Raw genomic sequence first — 9,079 nt, forward strand, 5'->3', positions numbered from 1 at the left:
ATATCAAGTGTGGTTATAAATATGTACATCTAGATGGGAAATGTTATTTCACGTAATGTCAAGGTCAGAGAATCGCTTATACCCTTATCAGACCTGTAAGACAGACAAGATACAATTTTTACAAACAAAGAGGAAAAAATATAGCAAAAGCATCAGAGGATGTGACAGAGGACGGGAAGGGATTTAACTTTATTTGTCAGCAATACCGGGGAGATATAAGTCGGTAAGGTGGGTATACAGGGGGGGGGGGGGGGGGGGGGGGGTCGGGGTCAGAGAGACGATGACTGTCACAGACTTGCCAATGGAATGTTTCTGCAGCAGCAATACTTTCATCCTAAGTGTTGTCCAAACTAATTAAGCTGAGATTAGTCACACTACACTACACAGAAAAACCTTTAAGAAAGATTAACTCAAACTTGACCTTCAGTAAAAGCGTAAAACAACATGACCTGCCAATAATCAAATACTGGATCATTAACATGGTGACCACAGGGTAATCAAAATCTATCACTTAACCTTATAAAACTATGTACCTTTTCGAATATTTCAATGTTTTCGGTAAAACGTAAGTTTGGCAGACCAAACAATAAACATTGTCTAAGTTACATATTTTCAAATCTATTTTATCCCCGAGTACGCAGTACTAGGGTCCAACAGACTTTAATTGTGTGTCTGTGTGTGTGTGTATCTGTCTGTCTGTCTGTCTCGACTTAACAGCTTATTGCTGGGAAACTACTGGGCGCAGTTCGTTCAAAAGTTGATACACTAACTTGATAATAGGTCCGATTGATCGTATTAAAACTTCATAATGTTACCTGGGACCTAAATGCGAAATATTCCACCAAAACGACTCTTAACGGGGGGAGTTTTTGCGGTGGGAGGCTGGTCGCTTTGCGAACAGCCTGAACTAAAGGGGAGACATTGGGCGGCCTGAGCCGAACACGTCACGCAGTGACGAGAAAAGCATGATTTGCAAGCCAGACAACGGGTGGGGATATGGTCTCGGCAAAAAAATTACAATGCAGGGTTTGGTCTCGGTGAAAGAGAGACAGAGAGCACGAGAGAGTCTATGGCCAAAGTGATCCGGGTTCGATTCCCGGCATGGGCGGTCTATTTTTTTTTTTTTAATTCTTGTTTACTATTGTTTATTATGAACGTTTTAATGTTTTATTTTACTCTAATAGTTTTTTTAATTGTGTAAAATAAATAAATAATTTTTTTTAATTTTTTTTAATCCAAGTGATCCGTGTTCGATTCCCGGCATGGGCGGTCAAATTCTTTTTTTTTATTTATTTTTTTTTATTCTTGTTTACTATTGTTTATTATGATCGTTTTAATGTTTGGCTCACGTAAGTGTAGCCTATGCGATCGTAACTTTGTCTGTCTGTGCGTGCGTGCGTGCGTGCGTCTGTGCGTGTGTATGTCTGTGGTAGAAACTCTAACATTTGAAGACGTCACATTACATTGACGTCACATTATGACGTAAGAGGGTTAGACGTCACGCGAAGGAAGTACTGACAGTCTCGGTCATTATTATCAGAGACATATATGGTCTCTGTTATTATTTTGAGCGCGCCGAGACTAGTTGGCAGTCGTGTCCTTGTAAGTAGGCTACATGCAGACAGACAGATCTAGATCTAGTGTCTCGCTTTCTTGCACAGTTTCACCTATGCTCTTTCTGTGTGTGTGTGTGTGTGTGTGTGTGTGTGTGTGTGTGTGTGTGTGTGTGTGTGTGTGTGACGGAGTGATTGAGTTTGTGTTACTGTTTGTCGATTTCTTACGTGAGCCTTGAAGGCTTCGCCTCTTGTTTATTTTACTGTAATAATTTTTTTAATTGTGTAAAATAAATAAATAATATATATTTTTTTAATCCACGTGCACAAGACAAAAACTTTCATACTGGGGGAGCGAGCCAGTCTGAAGAGTACTCGGGTCCAGCGCCAGCGTTTTTTATCCCCGAGTACGCAGTAGGAGGGTCCAGCAGACTTTAATTGTGTGTGTGTCTGTCTGTCTGTCTCGACTTAACAGCTTATTGCTGGGAAACTACTGGGCGCAGTTCGTTCAAAAGTTGATACACTAACTTGATAATAGGTCCGATTGATCGTATTACAACTTGATAATGTTACCTGGGACCTAAATGCTAAATAAATCACAAAAACGACTCTTAACGGGGGGCGCGATTCGCGGTGGGATAGAACAGCCGTTCGGCTCATAGAACCGCCCTGTCAGCCAGCGACACCAGGCTTTGCGTGCGTGCGTGCTTTGCGTGCGTGTGCCACTGCCCGACCTAATTTTATGAAACAGCAACGTTAGCAGTCCAGTCATTTGAGTTCACTGGCAATGGCTTGATGGAAAGCGCGTCCGACTATGGCCAAAGTGATCCGGGTTCGATTCCCGGCATGGGCAGTCTATTTTTTTAAATTTTTTTTTAATTCTTGTTTACTATTGTTTATTATGAACGTTTTAATGTTTTATTTTATTCTAATAATTTTTTTAATTGTGTAAAATAAATAAAAAAAAATTTTTTTTTAAAATCCACGTGCACAAGACAAAAACTTTCATACTGGGGGAGCGAGCCATTCTGAAGAGTACTCGGGTCCAGCGCCAGCGTTTTTTTTATTGTAATAGTCAGTAATCCGTTCTCTTTTTTTGTCGGTTACGTAATTTCGTACCTCGCGAAATAATTGCCAATCTTCTGGTAAGTTTGTTCTCTTTAATTTGGCATGAATCCGGTTTCGTGTATTTATGAGTGACAAAGTGTCAGCGTTTATCCACGGCTTTTGCCTTTACTATGCAGTTTCACACGATACACAAATACTTGAATCTGCCCGACACATGTGGGCGGGGAGATACATGTAGCTCAGTCTGTAGCGGTGCTTGCTTTTAAACCCGTTTGTCGCTATCTGCCCCACGTTCGCATGCGCACGATAAAGATCCCAACTTCACAGCGAAAGGCCTCACTGCTTTAAAAAACTGAACACACGCATGCAAAAAAAGGGGGGTAAATGGGTAGCGATGTACTGCACTGCAACCCGCTTTCCCCAGTGAGAAAGCAACCCAACTGTTCGGGCCATGAGGGATAATAATGATCATGTCATTGTGAACTTGGAAAAGCCATACAAAAGACTCCTGCACTTTAGTATCTCGATGTACCACACGCACATTTACCCAGCAGAAGCTCGTATACAAAAAAACTTAAACAAATGAGAGAACTCTTGCTATTGTAGAAAAAGCTTTAATTCCGAAGGGTATGGCATACGTATCAGCTTTTTTCATCCCTCCCTCGCGAGGAAATGGACTACTATACATTTTATGGACACATAAACGACTATAAATGAAACCTAAAAAAAAAGTCTGTTCGAATATTAGCAAGAACAAGTGAAACAGGGGGAACCGAGACATGTAATAAATGACCAAACTGTAGCATCCAAACAATAATGTTGATTAAAAACAATCCCGACGACGTGAGCTGGGATGAGCAGGAAGTATAAAGAACGTCTAAAACGTTTTAGGTTCAATTTCAAGTTTCAGTCACCAAATCTGGTCACATTTGCTGTTTTTGTTGTCTAAATTGCTTGATTTAATGTTTTGTGTTTCTTTCGGTTTGTGTTGTGCCCGCGCGCGCGCGCGCGTGTGTGTGTGTGTGTGTGTGTGTGTGTGTGTGTGTGTGTGTTTATGTTGGCGAATTTATTTAAGTTCTAAACATGTGTGAAGATCCCAAGACTGCCGTTTTGAAAGACAATGTTTTAACCCTCGCAAAATAGCATACGATAATGTTATAACCTTAATTCGAAAAATCTACAATTAATTCCGCTCACAGCTAAAAGTTACTGAGAAAAAAAGGACTTCTGTTTTCATATCAGACAGAACACCAAAAGAGAGTACTAGGTAAACTGAAAGTTTTAAAAGCAACGTTGTTTACAAGTTTGAAGTAAGTATACAAAAACGACAAGAAATCAGACCCGGCACTAAGAAGCCTTACCGTGTCTCTGTGTTCGCCGCTGATCAGCAGAAGCTGTGTGTGGAGATTCTTCCTCAAGCGTGCAGACACGCAGGGCGCTCTATGCAGTGTGCGGCCTTCAGCCCTCTGTCCGCCTTTCGTTTCGTGTCACTGAAGTTCTCTGTCCCGCCGTCGGGTGTTTCGGCCACGGGCGGGGAATGAAATGGGACACTGAGAAAATAGGTGGGGGGCTGAATGAGCAAAGGTGGGAATAAATGAGTGAAAAGGGGGCCATTTGGGTCCCCACCCCAAATGGTCCCGGGGGACATTTTCGGGTTAACTGTGAACATCCCCCGGGGTACGCTTTGGAAGGGGCCCGAAAAGGGATCTTACACCGGCACACCGGATCTCGAGCCTGCGTGCTCTGTAACCGACTCGTCGGTTCTCGAGCCACTCCGTAGAAAGAAAATGCGCTCCGTAGACGGTAGGGACTGCTCTGTGCTTTGAAACTGTGAACTGTAATTATATTGGGCTTTGGATGACATGTAATTTTCACTTTCGGTGCTGAAACGTGTGGCTTTTTGGTTTAACGCCGTCGAAAATAGTCTCTGCCAACCAGTGGAGGCAAAGTTTGTGAATCCCGTGTAAAGCGAGATCTCGAAGCGTGCGGGACCATGTAACCGAGACAAGGCAAGCACAAATTCAAGATGGTGTTCGGTCAGGCAGGTCGCATGGTTGCAAGGAAATTCAGCACTTCAGCTGTTGCCAGAAGTCAAGGCTGGCAGCAATATGGTATCCCAGGAGCGGTACGTAGGGTCCATGCAGGTTTTTTTTTCAATTTACAGCGCTGGATTTTGCTTAAATAGAGAAAATTAGAAGATTTGGACAGAAAAGCACTGAAGGTCACGACCGTGGCCGACTGTAGCAGAAGTAACAGTACGAGTATAAATTGGTCTAAGTAACACCCCCTGCGCTTTTGATGCATAGGTAAACACTGACCTTAATGTTCGGTAGAAGGGTTAATCATGCAAAATTGGTCTTTACTTAAGCCTTTCTTTCCGCGCGTTTATGTTGATCAGGGCCGGACTAGGCTAAGAGGAGGGGGGGTGGGGGGTTGCCAGCGGTGGTCCAGGGGGATGTTCCCCCTGGCGGGGTCAAGGGACAGAGCCCCTTGTGGGTAGGTCATATTCTGAGATAGGAAAATGGTCGCTCCTTGCATGAAACGGCATAAAATAAACAATAATAAAAAATGTTTTAAATAAGTGAGGTACATGTTTAGGCCAGGGGGGGGGGGGGGGGTTGCGCAACCCCCATAACCCCCCCCCCCCCCCCCCCCCCTAGTCCGGCCCTGTTGATGGCAGTGAACTTGATCAGTGATTTGCTTCTGTAGTTCTAGCAAGATGCGAATGTCATGATGGGATAAGGAGAGGAGTTAACACTTTCTATCCCAACTATGTTGACCAATTTTTTTGTTGCCGAGACCGTTAGATGGACGTTACAGGAAGCGACTGAAGCTCACAGTCTGAGAGGATATATCCGTACATGGTCAGATAGAGCTATATCAATGAGTGGGTACGGATATACCTGGGAGACAATGAGTTAAGCAATAAAATAGTTCGTGTGTTAGAAAGAAAGAAGAGTTTCAGGTGTGTTCAGTTAATACTTATATTATTGCTACTGTGGTAGTATAGTTTATCAGTAATCGCTACACCGCATTGTCAACTAAGAATATAAATAAGATTGACGAGTTGTGATACTGTTGCGACCCATCTCGTCATCGACGCTTTTCCGGAAATGACCTGCGCTTTGTTGGAATTCCAACAATGGCCGCCATTGTAGGAATTCCAACTTTGCGCTACGCGATTCTAGAAATGTACCGCGCGCATAGTGAGAATTCTGCTCTTAGAATGCGATGTAAAAGGATACAAGTCATGATGGTCAATGATGATCCTTGTGTTTTAAAGTGATCAATGCTTGGTCTTGAAAAAGCAGATGCATTGTATAACGCACCAAACCAACCGAATTACAAAAAGCAAAAACACTTTTGATAACTTCGGCGGGGTGTAACAACACAGTTCAACGACCCATCCCACTCGACCAAGACGCACCAATTTTACGTAATTTTTAACGTTTCAGATCTTACATTTTACAACAACAAAAACACAATAAGAGTGTTCCGATATAACTTTTCACTGGTAACTATCGATTGTGATAATTTTTTTACTCAGTCTTAACTGATTATATATTAAACTCACACAGTCTCTCTGGGCTGTGGAGACAGCATTACGTCCCTTTACTGAGTAGGCTCTTGTCCATGCATGGTAATCTAGGCTCTTGAAACGTAATGTGCAAGTCTGTGCGCTGTATTGATGTGATTGATTGTTGCAAAATGTTGATTCAAATTAAAGATGATTTCAGCCTGTTGTAACAAACTAACACTCTACTCTGAGTCTGAGAAAAAAAATAATTGTGTTCAAAATAGATCGAGACAACATTGACGTCACATTATGACGTAAGAGGGTTTGACGTCACGCGAAGGAATTACTGAAAGTCTCGGTCATTGTTTTTTTGAGCGGGCCGAGACTAGTTGGCAAGTAGGCTACATGCAGACAGACAGATCTAGATCTAGTGTCTCGCTTTCTTGCACAGTTCACCTATGCTCTTTCTGTGTGTGTGTGTGTGTGTGTGTGTGTGTGACGGAGTGATTGAGTTTGTGTTACTGTTTGTCGATTTCTTACGTGAGCCTTGAAGGCTTCGCCTCTTGTTTTTTTTGCCTCACAAATATGGTAGCAACTTGGATGAAGATCATTGACAATTAAGCCAGACAAAACACCAGTTGTGAAAGCCTATTCAATGCTGACTGCAGCACAGTTGTTTATCATCGTATCACCACTATTTTGTTTTTATCGAACAGTCATAAATTACATGTGAGGTTTTTACTGGGCTAGTGAATTTCTTGAACTTGAAGTTACTCACCAGGCTGTCGAGTTATACAGTTTTTATTTGGCCATCCATGCATGCTTGGTATTGTCTTGCATCTATAAGAATAACCCACCCGAGTGTAAATGTGTAATTGGACATGATGAAGGGAAGTCGTATAAAGCATTTGGTTTTCTTGTTGTGTATGGTAGTTATTGTTTTGTTGCCAGAAGAACATACTTTATAATAGCAAAGAAATCACAAGCAAAGAAAACAAACCAAGAAACCCCACTTCTTGTTTGACTGCTAGTTGTTGTGATACATGTACATGAACTTTCTTCCTGAGTTGATTTTACATGCAAGGATGTATCATGTATGCATTCTCATAACTTTCTGAATGTTTGTCTGCAGAACTTGCCCTTTGACATCAACAACAGATACAAGCTGACAGTGTTTTTCGCCTTGTTCTTCTCCAGTGGATTCTCAGCACCATTCTTATTGGTTCGCCACCAAATCCTGAAGAAGTGAGCGACTAACAGCATGGTAAGTCCTTGCAGTTGCAGAGCAACTATCAGTATCAACACAAGCAGATCATCATACAAGTGTCCAACCACCATTATGTTCAGTCGATGCGTGGTGACCGTTCCTGCAAACGGGGGGGGGGATTATCCCAGACTAAAAACAGAATACGGGATTGTGGGAAAGCTGTTGAACATTTAGCATGCCAGCGGCGATTTTCGTCGCCCAGCCATTTCCCCCCCTTTGCCAGCCAGCGGCGATTAGTGTCGCCAGCACAAGGCTTGTTCGTATGACCAACTTCTCGTTCGTATTTGCATACGAGAATAACGGTATTTTTAACGGCACTTGAGCCAAAGCGAGGCTCACTTCCTTCCGTTATGTCGTCGTGTCGTCTGCGCTGCATTTGAGTCGGTTTCGTCAAAGTTTTCTGCTTTTGTTTTTGCATCGAAAAAGAACTTTAGCGCTTCGACAAGCAAGATGGAGGATGATGAGTTTGAAACTTTCTTTTGAGTTGTTTCTTGACAACAAATCGTATGCTGAATTTGAACGAATTACTGAGGAAGATCTTCGCAATGAACTGTGTATCGCGATGAGAAAAAAAAGACAGTTCGTCCAGTGACGGTTACGAAACGGAATTTACGAAAGTGCAGATGAATACAAACAGTGGCTGGTCCAGTTTAGTGAAATGACAGGCCCAGCAAACAGTACCGATAATCTGACTGTGTAGCAAATGCTTGACTTGCTTGTCGAAGAGACACTGCGTAGAAACTGACTCAAATTCAGCGCAAAGCAAGCCAGTGACAAGACGTAAAAAGTGTGCGTGTTCGGAAATGGCGACCTGTGGATCTAGTGGAGATCAAAGCTTTTCTCTGCTTGTTGTTGCTAACCGAACTATTAAAAAAATCGTCCCATGACATGCACTGGTCCACAAATATATTTATTTAGATACCAGGATCAGGAAGTTGGATGGTCAACATGATTACCTGATCAAAGGAGTTTTACCAGACATAGACTGGTTAGTTTCAGAAAATTCCACGGACTAGCCAACACAAACCCTTTTCATTTTGTATTTATACTTATGCTAAGAAAATAATTGATGCATGCAAACAAAAATATTTTAATGTTGAATATAACCCCATCACAACCACAACGTTTCATGCTTATTAGTGCATTTTCAAAGAAGTTGTAAGTGTTGAAAGTTAATGGGTGTTATTCTTACGCTAGGTAAGCAAAATAATGTGGCTACAGGGGAAGTAATGCTGGCTGGAATCTGGAGTGCTAAAGGTTAAGGGCACTCACACACTATATTCGATTTTCAGTACATGACTCAAAAGCTTTGGAGTGAATCAAAATGAATAAAATACAAGCATTGTTCAGGAAAGAAAAAGTTAATAAATTCAGAGAGAAAAAAGTTTCACACAATTCTTTTCAATTACGGGATTCAAACCTGAGACCGCCAGGTCAGAGGGCCAGCGTCCTACCATTGAGCCAAGCCGGCTTACAAGTCTCTGGGGTGAAAATAAAAAGTTGAAGTGCAACTATACATTACACGTGAGTTCTCGAGCATGTGTCAACTCTTCGGTTTCCGAGTATTTCCGTTCGTATTTGTGTATTGTACGTTCTGTCGATCTCGCCATTACTTGAAGTCGCGTTCATACCCATAGGGCATTTAAAAAAAACTGATATTACTAAAACATAGAA

At 42.1% G+C, this 9,079-nt stretch overlaps 1 protein-coding gene across 1 annotated transcript in view; it reads right to left on the bottom strand.

Annotated features, from left to right (window-relative positions):
- LOC138950925 (uncharacterized) overlaps positions 1-4,082 on the bottom strand; it is a gene marked incomplete in the record, with an annotated part of 92,127 nt that extends 88,045 nt beyond the window's left edge. The window contains 1 exon segment of the mRNA XM_070322635.1: positions 3,983-4,082.
- Positions 4,083-9,079: the final 4,997 nt, after the last annotated feature.

Source organism: Littorina saxatilis, linkage group LG16, assembly GCF_037325665.1.
Source record: "Littorina saxatilis isolate snail1 linkage group LG16, US_GU_Lsax_2.0, whole genome shotgun sequence".
NCBI lineage: Eukaryota > Metazoa > Mollusca > Gastropoda > Littorinimorpha > Littorinidae > Littorina > Littorina saxatilis.